Source organism: Dromaius novaehollandiae, chromosome 2, assembly GCF_036370855.1.
Source record: "Dromaius novaehollandiae isolate bDroNov1 chromosome 2, bDroNov1.hap1, whole genome shotgun sequence".
NCBI lineage: Eukaryota > Metazoa > Chordata > Aves > Casuariiformes > Dromaiidae > Dromaius > Dromaius novaehollandiae.
Window position 1 is genome coordinate 103,238,454 of NC_088099.1, and position 15,980 is coordinate 103,254,433.

Genomic DNA, 15,980 nt, shown 5'->3' on the forward strand with positions numbered 1-15,980 from the left:
GCGATTCAGGGCCACAGAGACCTTGTCTTGCCTTCTGGCAATTGTTGTGCAGGATTCCCTCATTCGTACTGCAGTGTAAAATTTAGAGATCTGCCCATCTGTCAGTTAGCATTTCCAGGTCCTCTCAAAGCATCACTGATAAACACACACACACACACAATCCGACTGATGGACCTGGTTCTGCTGCACAAACCCACAACAGACCCTGCAGCTTTCTAGCTTAGTCTGAAAAACTAACCCAGACAGAGAAAAAGTTCTCCTGCCCGACTCCAGCCAGTAAAAACCTAGGCAGTCCCAAAATAACATAAAAAGGGATAATCCTCAGAGGAGGACAGAAATAGGGTCAGCAGCAACCCACAGCCTGCAGACCTTCCTTCTGTCAAACATTGCAGCGGGCTGTGCAGGCCTTCTCAGCGGACACTTACACGTTCCCTTCACCCTGCTTGGCTCTCCCACTGAAAAGTGTGTTTGAAACAACAGCTGTTTTGCTGATCTTGCACCCAACCTAAGAGGAGCTACCACTTTCTGGATTCATGAGGGTGTTGCAGATTTCCCTGAAAGATTTATTTTGCCATTGGCATTTATTTAGACTGAATATCATGTCACATCACTTCAGTGGAAAGGGGAAAAGAGGATTGTTCTTACCACTGGCATTTTCTATTATGCTAGAACAGCTGTCGAGGAAAGGCTATACCTACTTCATGGCAGGCGAGAGCAATCTGAGCTTCCATCAGGGAGGAGAGCTGCAAGCTGCACCGCAAAGCAGTATGGCTGACTTCTGTGGCTTGTCTTCAGAATCTCAGCCCACAAGTAATTCTCCCCCCCACACACCCAATATGATTTGTAAATAGGGTGAAAATTATAAGGTCTGGAAACCACAGACCTTTTTGCTGTTTTTCTCCCAAAATCCCAATCTAAGCACAGCAGGGCAGGGCTAATTCTTAGATAGGAGACCTTTAAAGGGCAGAGAACTTACTGAAGATGCTCAGCTCAGTATGTGACAAATCCTTCCGACTCAGAGGGGAAGAGAATCTTAAGTGGGATGCCCCCAGCTTACCTATCTCTAGAGCCTAAGTTAGGGAGCTATCTTCCCCTGGCTCCCTGTACAGTCAACAGGGAAAAAGGGGTCTTTCTAACAGGCATTCAAAACACACAGATTAGTAGTGATGTAGAGTGACTATCCCCCATTCAAGTATAAATTTCTGAATTTCACCTTTTTCTACAGGAAGTAAAATTCTCTACAAGGTTTTGGAATATAAAAATGTCAGTCATTATCATATTAGTCCAAAAATGTGACAGAAGTATCACAGAAAGTAGGAAAAAGAAAACAGTTAAGAACAGAGTTTGTGAACAAACATGGCATGGGCAAATATTGTCTTGGTGCGCTTCACAAAATTGGCTAGCCTGCTCACTGTACAAAACAAACAGCAGCAGGAAGTCAAATAAGCATTTAAAATCTGGAGTGAGTATCATCATTTATAAAAACAAATAAAAAACAACAATGTGAGCCTCATTTTTTTTGCCCCTTTTTCCCCTCCTAATATCTACTGCATTAGATTACAGCAACACGCCTTCCAATTGCTCCACTGGAGGAAGGGAGAATCTGTGTTGCATGCTAGTGCAGTAAAGGTGACTTCTAAGAGCACAAGAACACTAAAGCATTTGTTTAGCCTATATTTTCCTCTACTCATTTCCCAGATGGTCTGTTTTTCCAACATTTTAAGGGTAGTTACATAAGGCTGGTGCTATGTCCCGAAGGGAGAAAATGGAAAAAAGTAGTTTCAGAATCTTCTTTCATTCGAAAGATTCCTACTTTAGGCAGAGGAAGTAATTTATTGGACAGCTGAGAGAACTTGTGTGCAGAGGAATGGAGTATATGCACATATAACAGGGATAAAATATGTCTATAAAACTTAAGTTTACTTCCACCCGATCTCTTCTATCTCTTGATTTGACTTATGACATTGGCACTAAACAGAATCGATGTGACAAAGACTGTGCATTTGGTTCCCACAACAGACTGGAATGATCTTAAATGAATAGCAGTATAAAATGTTATTGGAGTAATGCCAGTTGAATGCTATAATAGATGAGATACTTAATATATACATCTAGGCAAATATACATTATTCTAGGGTGGACAGCAACCACTATCATTTTCTGATCATGTTAAAATCTATAGTAGGAGCTTAGTGGTATGTGAAATCATGATAGACTTCATATTATGAAATTCCATTTTAATCTCTTTCATACAAAAAGGTCAGAACTGAAAAGTTAGTTGTATTATTGACATAGTGGAATACGGACAGATCGGGCCATTTACTGCACACTTGAAGCAAAGTTCACTGCAAAAGAGAATCAACTTCATCAGAGCTCAAAATGAACCAGCATAAAGGGCTGGGACTAGCAGAGTGATGGAAAAAGAAGAGACTGAATCAACTACCCCTGTGGGAAAGAGCTTACATAGAAATATCTCATTTACTGGAAGTGCTCTGGTCCGGAAAGAAACTGTTCACTCTGCTCAGACATAGGAGACCAGACCACAGCTCACATGACAGATTGCTGAAGCGAACTTATCCGTTGACCTTAGATCAATCAACTCAATAAAGAAATAGAGGCAGTCTCTGAGTCCAGAGCTGGTAATCAGCTGCATGGGTTACTGTCAAAGAGGTTTAAGGAGACATTCTGCTCGTCTGTTAGATTTTTTTTTATTTCAGAAACAGATTGGTGCAATTCAGAGGACTAGGCTTTCCTAAGGGAACTGGTCTTTAGGTGTCACACCAGTCCAATTATTCTTTATCTTTCTGCAGACTTTGGAATCTGCGCTCCTCATTTTCTCAGAGCATGATAGAGTTTGGATTGAATTAATCTCTAGCACACTCCTTTGCTCTTCTACAGTCCCTTTTAACATTTAGTGGCCATGTTTGTTTACTTACTTTGATTTTTCCCTATCCCAAGAAGAGGCGTGACTGCCCCTCAAAATGTTGGGAGAAGGGCTGTTTCAGTTTTTCTATGTTTTCATTTTTTCTGTTTTGAAACACAAAAAACAATAAAGGTTTGAAGCTTCCCTTTTAAGACAAACTTTTCTTAAGGATCTTATGGCATTAAGGACACACTCACTTGAACAGCATTTCGAATGTCTATCCACAACCTGCAGTGATTTCTAATGTGTTCTAAATCAATTTATCACTTAAAGCTATAGAAGAAAAAATGGCTTGAGTGAACTGAAAACATCTCAAACCAGCCTACTCTCACTTTATCCTAAATTGCACTTACCGTGTAGCACAGTAGTAGATTGGAAAGGTGCTATCAGGAGACCTGAGCAAAAGAAAAGCAACAGACCCACCCTCCAGACACCACCATAGTTAATCTTTTTTGAATTCTTCTGATGTAGACAACAGATCTTATCTGATATGGGTTGTTTCACATTTTCAAGTGCAGTGCAAACTAAGTAATTAATCCTCACAACATGGGACGGGTCAGTAGTATCACATTGAGATAGACAAGTTAACATTAAAACTCAGAACAACTCCAGTGCTTCAAATGATATCCTGGGCCCTTATGTTCATGTCTTGAGGGCTTCAAAATCAAAGGCTCTCATTTTGCAAGTAAAATTATGTGAAAAACCTGACAGTGGGCTTTGAAAGAGAAACAGGACTGTCCTCTGCTTTTTGTACATCCCTACTGCTAATCAAAGGTATGAAAGTAGTAACACTTGTCTTGCTACTTTGTTTTCAGATTATATTTTCAACACAACTTGACCAGCACAACTTTTGGTACTCGGCAGTTTTGAAAACCAGGCAACTTTATGTACATGCCTAAAACTGAACTTAGCTGGCTCATTTCCGAAGTCAGAAAATTGTAACTGACAGTTTAGTGTAAACAAGAATCTAGTATCAGACAACTATGGGATGAACACTTCTCCTTTCAACTTAGAACGTTTTTTTTTCTCTCCCTTCAGGCAAAGTGTTAAAGTGCTGTTCTGCTCCTACTGCTGACTCTGAAGTGACACTGCAGGATTCTAGTTTTGATTCTATGATTTGTTAATTTGTCAGCTTTCAAGGAAAGGCATTTTACTAAATGTCAGACTGCTCCTGGAGCCTCTTTAAATTCACATTGTCTTTTCACACATCCTTCCCAATAATCCTGCCACTAGAGGATGGTGCTGCTGACGATGCACAAGTCAGAACAGACTCACCTTCCTGCAGCTGTGTCACCTCTGCAGCACTCACCACATTAAAACTAAATTCACTGGAATATCAAGTCTGGGCCAATCCACTGGTGAAGCAAGTGCCATTTTTAGACAGCTCAGGAATACCAATCCAGGCCAGGGGGAAGGGCTGCACAAGTGGCTGAGAGAGTGCATATTGCCCTGGAAGAGAAAGCATAAAATTGGCCACTTCCATGAAGCAGTAAATTCTACAGAAAATTAGGACTGACATGATATTTCTGCATGGACTGCAGGGAAGGCAGAACAAAGACCAGGACTTGATTCAGTAGAAACAGCTGCAGAAGTTGCTAAAACAGGGCCCTTGGGCCGTTCAGAAAATTCTCTGCAGTTCGTGTTGGATGTTCTTCTCCCTGAACTTGCTGGCCAAGTCACAAGACTCTTACTCTGCACTCTCTTCATCTCAGCTTCAATCTACCTCAGAGTGCTCTAAATCGTTTTAGTATTTGTCTTCTTATGTGCTGGGTCTTCAGAAAGCTTTCAGGCAGGGATCACACACCTAAGTTTTGCGACAACTTCTATCATAATGGGATGCTGTTCTTGGTTCTTTGGACATCGTTGTGTTATGTGTAATTACTCATAAACATGGGTACTAATAACATAAATCTTACAAATGCATTCATGTGCATAGTCCCAAAGTCTGTGTGTGTTAAATACACACAAAGAACAACATAAACAGATAGTGCTAAATGCTGAAGACAGTCTCACTTCAGCCAGGGCATTGCCAAGATGTTCCTGGACTGCACCTACTCAGGGTATTGCTTGCACAACCACGCAGATATTGAAAAGGAAGCAAACATCCTAGGATGCAACTTTTTGGAAAGGCAACGGTGCAGTCATTGTCTCCCTGTCCACCAGGGAGAAGTGAACACCCAGGTCAGTAGGCCTGTTCATTATAGGGGACAGAATAGTTTGAAAGAGACCTTTTCCTTCATCCCATTCCTGATTTATGTTGAAGACTATCACCTGTTGTCCTACATACCTTCTCAGATTCCCTCACCCTAATGCAGAGTGAGAGAAGGGGTCATGTCAAATATCACAAAGTCACTTTTTAAAGCATTGGTCATAGTCAAGAAATAATGAGGTGACTGACAGTGAGAGTATGATTTTTTTGGCTCATTCAGGTACCGAAGCACTATGGCTTTAGCAAGGGTATTCAGCCAGTTTGGTCATTCAGCATCCTTCAACGCAACAAAGCTGTTCCAGAACTGCTACCTTGAGTCCTGGAGGTAGGTCTGAGTAAGGGAGAACTGGTGCTGGCTGTGCTGAGTATGACATTTTGACTGCTTCCTGAACTGTCTGGCCTGACAGAAGCTGAAGGTCCTTCACTTTCCCACATTTCTACTGCCCACTGCTGATCTTTAGCGTGTCATGCAATCTCCTTTATAATTATCACCATCCTTCAGTTTCAATGTAGTCCATCAAATCTTTCAGGTTCTTGATTCAAAAGACCTATTGATGTGCTCAGTTTACTTTTTCTCTATTCAGCCTATTTATTGGCCTAAAAAGATATGTCTCTTAAAAAAATACAAATGGAAACATTATTATTGATCTTATCTTTTGCATTACAAGACCTTATAAACCTAAATTTGCAGCTTAATTGGAGGTCATCATTTTATTTCAGGAAGAATTTTCCACATGGTACAAAACTGAGCTGAATGGTTCAATTCAGTCAGTTATTATCTAAACTCACAAACACACACACACACTCGGCCTCATTTAGACTTGGCAAACATAAAACAACCAGAAAGATTTATGTGTAGCCACATACGTAGACTAATGCACGTTATCCTCTTTGGCCTCCATTGTCTCACACACACTATTTGCTCTGGGATTTACTGAATCTCTGCTTTCCATGTCTTTGTGAAAGTAGGAGCCATCATTTTTAACCTCTGATACAACACTTAATGAAGCTATTTCAAAGATTACATTGCCCATTTTCACACCACAGCTATGCAGTGATCTTCCTTAACTGACTGGACAAATACACTCATCTGCTTACTCCTTGTAATTTCTACCCCTTTAAATATCTGTTCTTAGACTGTATCACCTGTGCCAGTAGTTTCATTCAGTTCTATCTGAAATTCCTATTATGGGAGTATCAGTCTGCAAACTGTCTAGTATAGGTATCTAGTAAACAACTTTGATATAACTGGTCTGCTTGTACCTTCTCTGACAGCATCAGTACACTAAGCAATATAAAATCTTAATGAGGATGAAGCAACAGGTCAGAGAAAAGTAAAGAGGCTCTCGGTTCTCTGTGGGGCCACTCCTATCTACATACAGGTAAGGCCTTACATTGGAGATATTAATGCCACATATATATATATATAAATCCTAAAAAATAAAAAATGGGGGTGAAAATGACAGAATATGAGAAATCATTCTGATGTGAGTAATTTGAAGCGATAAATTCTATAAACATGTTGAAACTGTGACTTCAAACAACTGCTACAAATTCAATCTCTGACAGTGCACTTGGTTTCCAAATCTTGGTAATGCCAGCGTGTGGTTCATTCTTCAATAGGTAATGAAAAGAGTGGGTTTTTATCAGTGAAAGCTACATCATCTTACAGTGCCTGAGCTAGGCACATGCTGCTAACTCAAGACAGGGTATTGACAGGAAACTGCTGTGACAGATTTGTTTCCCCAAGCAGATATGACAACAAGGTGATGATATCAAGCACTGCCTGATGCAGGGGAGTAAGGAAAACAAGGGAAGGAAAAGAAAAAATGAGTCCAAAGAATTGGGAAGTAAGTGTTCGCAAGCTCCACTGGCTCTTCTATTTTAGGCTTTTTTTTTTTTTTTTTTAATTTGCTTATATTGCTCAAAAGGCCTTGGGCATAGCTAAGATTTCTTTACTCAGCACTCATTATATTTCATGTTCTTTTTCCGGAGGATGAAAGATCCTGCAACAAATGCATTGAAGGACTTAACTCTAATGCAGCCTCCCCCATTATTGCCTCAAACTCATCCGAAATGCTGGCTTGCAGTTTTTGCCGATGATCCTCTGTTAACTATACATCAGGGGGATTGTCCCTACCACTTTCCACACGGTAAACTGATTTTTGATGCTGGGATTCCCCCTTCCAGTCAGTTGGGATCCTCCTCCTCATCTCTACTTAACAAGTCCCAGCCTGAGGGCCCAGAGCTGGAGGGACTCCTCTTTCCCACAGGGAGTAAAAACCAGCATTGCAAAATATCTAAAGTCAGAACCAAAAGGCACAGACAAGTACAGGCCTTCTGTGAATTAAACAAGATTGTGACCCATGAGATCATCTCATCAGGGCTGCAAAAATGCCTAAACTGGGCCATATAACTGACACAGCATTTAGCAGTTTGCTCAGTCCCAGAGCAAAGGTGGCAGATATGGTGGAAGTCGGGGGATCCCAAGAAGTGGGGCTGCAAGTTAACCATGCCACAGATGGAGAGACATCAGAGCCGGCCCCCTATCAGCAGCTCAGGTCTGGTTGGACGTATTCACTGAGAAACAAAGCCACTGACTGCAACTTCACTGCTTCCAAAGCCAGCTCAGTCCCTCTTGGGCAGTGTCTTGCGTTAAAAGGCCCTAGCAGACCTGAGCTGGCTCTGTGCAGAGCTACCTGGGTTGTCTGTCTGCACAATGTCCCTCAGCAGGTCTTGGCAACAGCCCTCAACACCGTTATGATCAGAAATATTCTACCGTTTGCGGGTGTTTCTGTCCCCAGAGACATGAGTAATGACAGGTAGTCATATACTCAGTTCACTGCATTAGTCCATCCCTTTTAAACCACTCTTCAAGGTTCTTTCAACATTTTTAATACACCATTTTAAAATAAAATTTACATACAGCAATATAACTTTTTACAGGGCCAAAACATGACTACGAGCACTCCTATTCTGCTCTGTGCTTTGAAAGCATCAAAATGATGACATTAAAATAGCACACGCTTGCATTGAGTCTTCAGCAAACTAGCAGCCAGGAGGAGTGCAAATGTTGAACAGCAAAGCCAAACCTTACTGCTCTTAACCCTTTCTGAGGACCTCCTGCAGAACAGGTTCAAGGGTGAAATTACGCCAGCTGTCTGGGCAGATGAAAAGCCATCTGTGCCGTGAGACTAAGCCTTTTGCGCCTGAGCCTAATAGCCTGAGTAATAAGCAACCTTTGTGAGGAGCAGGAGAGTTTCCTGCCTAGAAATTTAGTGCTTATCTTCAAATAGAGTCTGCCTGCCCTCCTTGCTACATGGTTTATATTCACCTTAGAGAAGGGAGGCCTTGCTCTTTCCTGAGAACTAACTATGCCTTTCTACACCTTCGATGGACTCACATTAATCACACAGCTTTGGGTTATTCAACAGTAATACAGGAAAAATAATTACATGCCCACAGGCCATGTGAAATAAAACTAATTCCTGGGCTATATTTGCCACCTGGTCTGTGCATTCACTTCCCCAGCTCTGCCCAAACAGATCACTTAATAGCTGGGATTCGTGCATATGGAAGAGTGGCTGAAATTATAGTTAAATGAATAACTCTCCATTTCTCATTATCACAAAAAGGTGTCATACTGTCTGTAGAAGCAGGTAAATGCAGAAAAAACAAAAGATGAAGGCCAGAGGATTCATGTATACATCACATATGAAATTTTAATCCATATGTCATATACCAAATATTTCTTCGTTCCAATTTAACCTTTCCAGGTTCCTTACGACTTTACTTCCCAGTTTAACTTCACTACGGTTCAGCCACACAGAGTTCTAGTGCAGGAACAGCAATGCCTGATACTGCAAATGCTTGGGTTGACTGAAAATAAAGCCTACCATCCCATGGGAAAAACAGATCATTCCCTTCTGTGCCTTGAAATATAGAGATTCAAATCAAAGTCTGTCTTCTCCTGCTCAAAATCCTAAAATACATGCTACAAAACTACAAAAAATGTTTTGAAAATGAAAGTAAATTAAATCTGCCGAAGGACAGATTTATTTTGTGCTCTGGCAGTCTTCCTGAGGTTCTTACTTCAATGGTTATTGTTTAATTTCATAAAATTGAGTAACTAGCATAACAGCACCTCATCTGCCTGATACACCTGCCCATTAAAATATGAAGCATCTTGTTAATAAAATACTGATTTGAATGCACTGCAATTCCCCAAAAGCCTGTGTAGTTTTAACACCAGTAAACCTTTCTAATACTCATCAGTAAACCTTGGTTTTCTTAAATGGTCCATTATTACACCCCATCTCTCAGAAAAGGGTTTTACATCACAGCTAAGCAACAAAGCATGGAAGATAACTTCAAATACGGCCAAATTATTTCATAACCCTCCAGGGGTTTGTAGAGTGAAGGAAGACAAGAAAATCCCACTCATAACACATGGCCTTCCTGCACTCATTGACACTAGTTCCCGCTATGTCAGCTGGTGAGACACAGGCAGAAGAGCGTCATCAAATATAATGCAGAATAGGAGAAAGGCAGACAGTTTAAACGAGCAAACAAGTTTTTGGTAATGTTGTGCTTGAGTTACTGGTGAGCAGTTTGAGAAAAAGAAAAAAAGAAGCACACTAACATGCATAGTTTCTTTTCATCCTTTTTCTCTACTTGGTTCTCTCTGGATCTGATCTGCAGCACCAATGAGAAGAGAAAAATTTCTTACCTGTACCATGCCTAGGTTGGATCAGGAAGGCACTGATAGATGTTGTTATATTCTTTTAGACTAGATGCTTCATCAGAGTTCACAATCACCAATTGCTATGTGGCAAATATCTGCTAAAGACTAGGAATTGACCACAATCCCCATTTTCAGGACCCCACACCTTCGCAGCCATCAGATACCTTTTTCTTTTCATCACAAGCTTCCAAGGAACAATATTCCACAAGGCACCAGCAAAACACAGAGAAATAAATGACATGAACCCACGGCAAGTAAGATAATAGCCCCAGAAAACCAGGAATCGATCCTCTTCAGCAGACTGAAGACATTGGCTCAAATGTCTCTAATGTCAAGGTCCAAAGTGAAGCATTTTATCACAAGATTGTCAAGACTAACTAACAGATTCTCTGCATGTCTTTGTTAGGATGCCAAAACTGACATTTTTTAAACATCTTCACTGTCAGAGGTTCAACCATCTGGGGAAAAAATTACTCTTTTTTTTAAGTGTTAGCAGTATTTAACAAGTTAACTTACAAGCTGGTTCCTGGGATCTTTAGAAAACAGGAGTCCTACATGCTTTTGATCTACTTATAGGAAGTTCTTTTTTTTTTTCTTTCTGGTTTATTTCATACAGAGAGTGTTATAATTGCTCTTATCATTCTTCTGGAGTCATTTCAGGTTAACTCATTTCACCGGATACACTTGTTTAAATACAACCGGTTCACATTTGAAGGTCTTCTTTGAACACATTATGGCCAGAGAACTTCAGAATGAGAAGAGCAAGGCTTTAGACTCCACAATGCAGGATTGCCATTTTCAGAAACACAATAACCCTGTTGCTAAGACCATCTAATCTTCATCTAAAACTTTCTAGAGTTAACTGCAAGAGCAACCTTAGCTAAGCCTTCAGTTTGCTTTATACCATCACTCTCTAATTTTGCTTAAATATCCTATTTGTCTATCTGAAAAAGACTTTTCAGCAAAAGGACCTTGACCTGGAATCTTATCTTCAAACTTCAAATTAAGAAAATACATACGTAAAAACCTCACACATAGTAAGTGAAATGGCTAGTATGTCTTCTCACAGAATACTAGGATTAACAGGTGTCAAACTTCCTCATGAATAATCCCTAACTCAGTATAGTTTTTCCACAGTCCAATTGGCTAAAACTTCTGTAACCCACAAAATTTATTTGAGCATTCAGGATAACATTTTGGTTCCATTTCTGAGCAAGAATGAAATGTAAAAATGAATGATACATTTCAGGGACACATCATGCCCACCTAGATTTCACCCTGAAATTAGACAGGGACCTTATATTTGAAGTTTGCAAGTGAATGTAAATCAGGTTCACTGCAAGTATAATATTAAAATGATGATTTAAAGACACTTCAAGGAAAATTGAAAGCTGATTAATCTAAATTTTGATTCATGTCCTTTTCCTTTGTACACTGAAAGCCATCACAGCTTCCTGCAGTTGCTGTTCCAAGACCATTTTTCAAAAACATATTTCTCTTAGCTAAATTTTGCAGTTCAAGAACTTAATGCTAAAATTTGCTCATGGTGTTTCAAAAGTAGTACAGACTGTTGCAACTTTTCCCTTCCTGACACACTTGCAGTTTACAACCAGTGCATTATAAGACAGATTTACCAGTAAGATCCTCTCTCTCTATTCGTCCTGCAGCCCTCTAACCAAGCAGCACTTGCTGGAGCTGTATGCACGCTCCAGTCATATGAGGGGGAAGAAGTTCAATAGCGTACAGCCCCATCCAGCACAGCGCCTATGCCTCCAGTTATGCTGCCTGATTAGAAGACCTTTTATGATTAGGTTAAGGGGTTTCAGAGCACTATTCTACCTACACAGTTTTTTCACAATGGTGTACTAAATGTCTTTAAAGCCAAAACCACCATCATGGGCTTCTTGTCTGATCTCCCTTCATAACACAGACAACAGAATTTCACCCAGCGGGTAACTTACTTTGAGACCACTGACGTGGTGGGTTATACCAAAACATTGTCTTTCAGAAAATACATCCAAATTTGGATAACAGATCTTTCTCTCTGCTAAATTTACTTTAAAATTCATAGTTGCCAAGCAGTGTATCCCTTTTCTTTTCTCAGTGTCCAGTTGATTGATTTTGGATGCAGGAACTCTACTCATTTTCCACTGCCCATAACTGCTTTTAAGAAAAACAGGCAACACAATCTGATTTTCTGATCTAATTAACCAATGAAAAAACATCTGTAAATTTGCACTGGGTTAGTACTCCCTTTTTCTAGGGAGAGGTGTCATGCCCAGTACTTCATGGACTCTGTTTATACATCAAAAAGAAGCAAACCTGCAGAGAACTTCTTCCTCTTCAGTTACAGTTTTAGAAGCTTGTGCTGCTCCAGGCCCCCTTCAGAACCCTATGCTCTACAGGAAAGTGCACAAAGTGTAATTTGAGTATGTCTTTTATCTACTAACTGATCACATAGCAAATGCCATGCTTCACAGAGGCAGCCAGACCACCTTGGGCTGCAGTGCTTGGTGTTCACACACAGTCAGTCACCACCCCATGCGTAACGCCAGTGCACATCATGCCATTTGTCCCGTTTCTACAGTAGCACAGCTGAAAACTACAAAAAAGAGGGAGACAATAACTTGTTTGCTTTTGCTTGCAATTTACACACATACACCTATGTACATACAAATAGTGTACACAGGTCAAAAATCAATAAAATAAATACATCATACAGCAAGGCAAAGAGCAGGGCAGGTCACATGAGTCAAACTACGATCATTTCAAATGTTTCCATACTCACAAAGATCTGAAAGAAACAAAAAGCAGTAACATTTTACTAATGGGTAAGTTCAATAGGGAGGGCTCTTTCCTGTTACAGTTTCTTTTATTAGTAGTACTGAAGCATCCAAGCACTTGGTCATCCGCATCATATTTTTGACTACGTATGTTTTTCCCAGTGCACATCATCTCTGAATGACAATAAGGCACCTGACCAGATGTGCACTGTCAGGCCCCTTCTTTTTTCCCCCCTTTCCCTGCCCCAATTTTTTTGTAAAGGTAATCTGAGCAGCAGAAAGCATTAAGCGTGTAAGCAGAACCCTTTGTCTATGGTTCAGAATAATCACTGTCTAGCTCCTGCAGTGCTGAGATAGGTGGTAGGGTAACACAATATCCATTTGTAAATGAAAATTGCATTCTACACTGTCTTCTTGGCACAAAGTAATGGGAATCTTGGTGCTCTTACTGGCAGACTCTACAACAGAAGCAGAGGCAAAGCAGACCAAACCACTGATCACCTGGAAAAGAATTTAGACGGGACAGAGCAGAACCAGCCAACAACTGCTGTTAAGAAGATTAATACAAACTGAAATGTCACCTGTATTTATGCATCTTACTATCCATTGCAGATCAACAAAAATGACATAGTTAAAATGCATACAGAGTGCGTGCTGAATATATATATAGCATGTGGAATTTACAACTCTGACCCACTTTACGAGATATCCATGAAAAATTATTTAAAATTTATTTAAGAAAACAACTGCTTGTTTTAACAGCAGGACTTCATACAGAGCTCTGAAAAATGTTTTGTTTTTTAACAAACTACTATATTCTTCCACAGCAAATTACTTCAGCTTTATTTCAGCAGAGGCTATTTTGCAAATGCAAAGAATAAATGAATCCCCAAAGCATTACAAAACTTCCGCTATAAAAATGTAAATGGATTATCCCTCCATTAATATCTCACTAAACAGCAACACTTTAGAAGCAATCATTCTTCTGTTGCTCACAACATAAAAGCCAAATGATATTTTCTCTACAAATCATCTGGCTATTACAAAAATAGTGTAAAAATGGGCTGGGTCTAGGCAGGGTTTTTCCTAAAAGACAATAAAGTATTTAGATCATCATGCAAGCAGGTTTACAGGCGTCACATTAGTGCTTTCGTATCTGCTCAGCTGTAAGTAACATCTGACATTTGTTCATATGACTGTTTTAGAGAAAAGGAGATTTCTGCACTAATCTTGGGAACACTGAAGTGCTAACATCAGCTTGTGCTTACTTGATTTTCAAATATCAGCAAGTGAAAATAAAAAATAACTTTTATTATTCTTTTGTTACAGCTGTCCTATAGCACATCTTTATGGAGGTGCCAGACTTTCTGCAAGAGCGGAATCTGGCTTCAAGACCAGTAAAGAGAGAAAGAAGAAGAATAGTGCTCTAGGATGTATCTGTGACTCTTCAATGCCAGCACTAGACAATCTTATTTACAGAAACATCATTTCCAGCAACCAAAAAGAGTTGTTTTCTTAAACACAAAAACACCCCAGCATCCAGGCAGCTGCTTGTTCCTAGGGCTAGACCCAATTACACACCTCTTTAATGTTAACTTTTTCCCTACAGCGAAATAAAAAAGGGCAACTTCTTATTATCCTATTTAATTGATCTAGTCCATTTCCGATCACCACCCTGCTCTTCAGTAATACTTTTTCATACCTGTGCCTAAAATAAAGACACACATTTTGTGAGGTTCTCTTTATTTGAGTTGCATTAGCTGTCTGATTTGGAAGTACCATGCCCTCTTCTCCCTGAACTCTGGAGTAATACATTGGACTTCACAGCCATATTCTATTCAAAATTTACCTCCGCTCGTAACAAAGGCATTGCTTTTCACAAAACTGTGGCTGGTATCAGGAAGTTTAAACATGAATCACTTCACTCGCCTGTGCAGGTACAAGCTGCCAATTAGCGCACACAGGTACAAGCGTGCAGAAGTCTCTGCCTCCGCTAGGAACTGCAGACTTCTCTTTGCCGGATTTTTGCAGTCCTCTGCTGTACTTCCCATGCACCGATTACAAGAGGTAAAGTATCTGGGGCTCTAGCTGCTTGGAGAGAAGCCATAACACTTGTCAATTACATCAGTATCCAGCTGAGGTCTGTGCACACTCAGTTTTACAGAAATATCAACATAATCACCTCAACTCCAGTACCACAAATATAGGTCCCCTTTGTAACTACTGCAAAGTGGCTCAGAGTCACTCAGTTGGTGGATGAGGGAGCAATGCGGGCATATAGCCACCTGGGCACCCATCCAGTCATGGCCTGTCTGTGCCTGGATCCAGTCTCCCAGCATATGTTGGAGCACCGCGGATGCTGCTCTAACTTGCACCAGCAGTCAGGAATCACGAGGGCTAGGTATAAGCTATGCTCTTTTCCCCTTATTCACCCTATTAAAATAGGCCACAGGAAGAGGAATGTGTCCCAGGCACGAGGACAGAGGCTTTGCACTATCAGAGAAGTTGCATGGGGATAACCCAATGGATCAGTCTCCCAAGAGTTGACAATGCCCTAACACATTTGATATTGACATCAAATATTGACATCATATACATCCTTAATGACACACTTAAAATATTGACCATTTTGAGCTTCCAGTCTCTCTTGTGTATTTCTTTATAGCCAGAGAAAGCCTTGCCCAATACTAAACAGCGTACGTAATGTAAAACTGTTGATCTTATCTATTTACTAGGTCAAGAATGCTAGGTTTTACTTCCACTAGCATTGCTGAGTTAAATCAGCCATAGATCATTATCAGTGGATTTTCACCTGCTTTTATGCATCAGTCAAAAAATTGCTTGCTAAGTTCTGAGTGCAAAATATTTGCTGCTAGTGATGCTCAAAAAGCGGTAGAAAGCGCATATGTTGGTTTTAGATCACAGGTTGACCGTGCATCACTGGGAGTTGGAAATTGTCTCTTCTTTTGAAGTGTAAACTGAGCAAATTTGATATGCAAGTCACTGAGAGAGAACCTTACAATGTCATTTCAACAGTCTCTCTTTCCCTGGCTCGCTTTAATTGGACAACTGCGATTTTCTTTATACTACATAATCTTTCAGATCAAGTTTGTGTATCTGGAAGTTTCTTTTCCTTGGAAACTTGTATTTCAGGCACAAACCAGACCCTTGAATCACTGCAGCCTTTCCCTAATTATTTTTTTCCACTAGTATTTCTGAACTACTTGAGCCTACTCTCAAACCAGGCCCTTTTAGAGATGGGTTCTGATGTTCTTACTCATGCTGAATAATTCTTTGTCCACCAGTGGCCTAGTGTAGTCA

General features: G+C 40.3%; 1 protein-coding gene across 5 annotated transcripts in view; it reads right to left on the bottom strand.

The window, feature by feature from the left end:
- Positions 1–15,980, bottom strand: part of FARS2 (phenylalanyl-tRNA synthetase 2, mitochondrial) — a 260,985-nt gene that overhangs the window by 35,966 nt on the left and 209,039 nt on the right. Inside the window, exon 8 of one of the 5 annotated variants that reach the window (XR_003261437.2) lies at positions 4,199–4,372. The exons of the other annotated variants lie outside the window; for them this stretch is intronic. The gene's annotated coding sequence lies outside the window, so the exon portion shown is untranslated. The remainder of the gene's footprint in view (positions 1–4,198; positions 4,373–15,980) is intronic. 5 annotated transcript variants of the gene reach the window in all.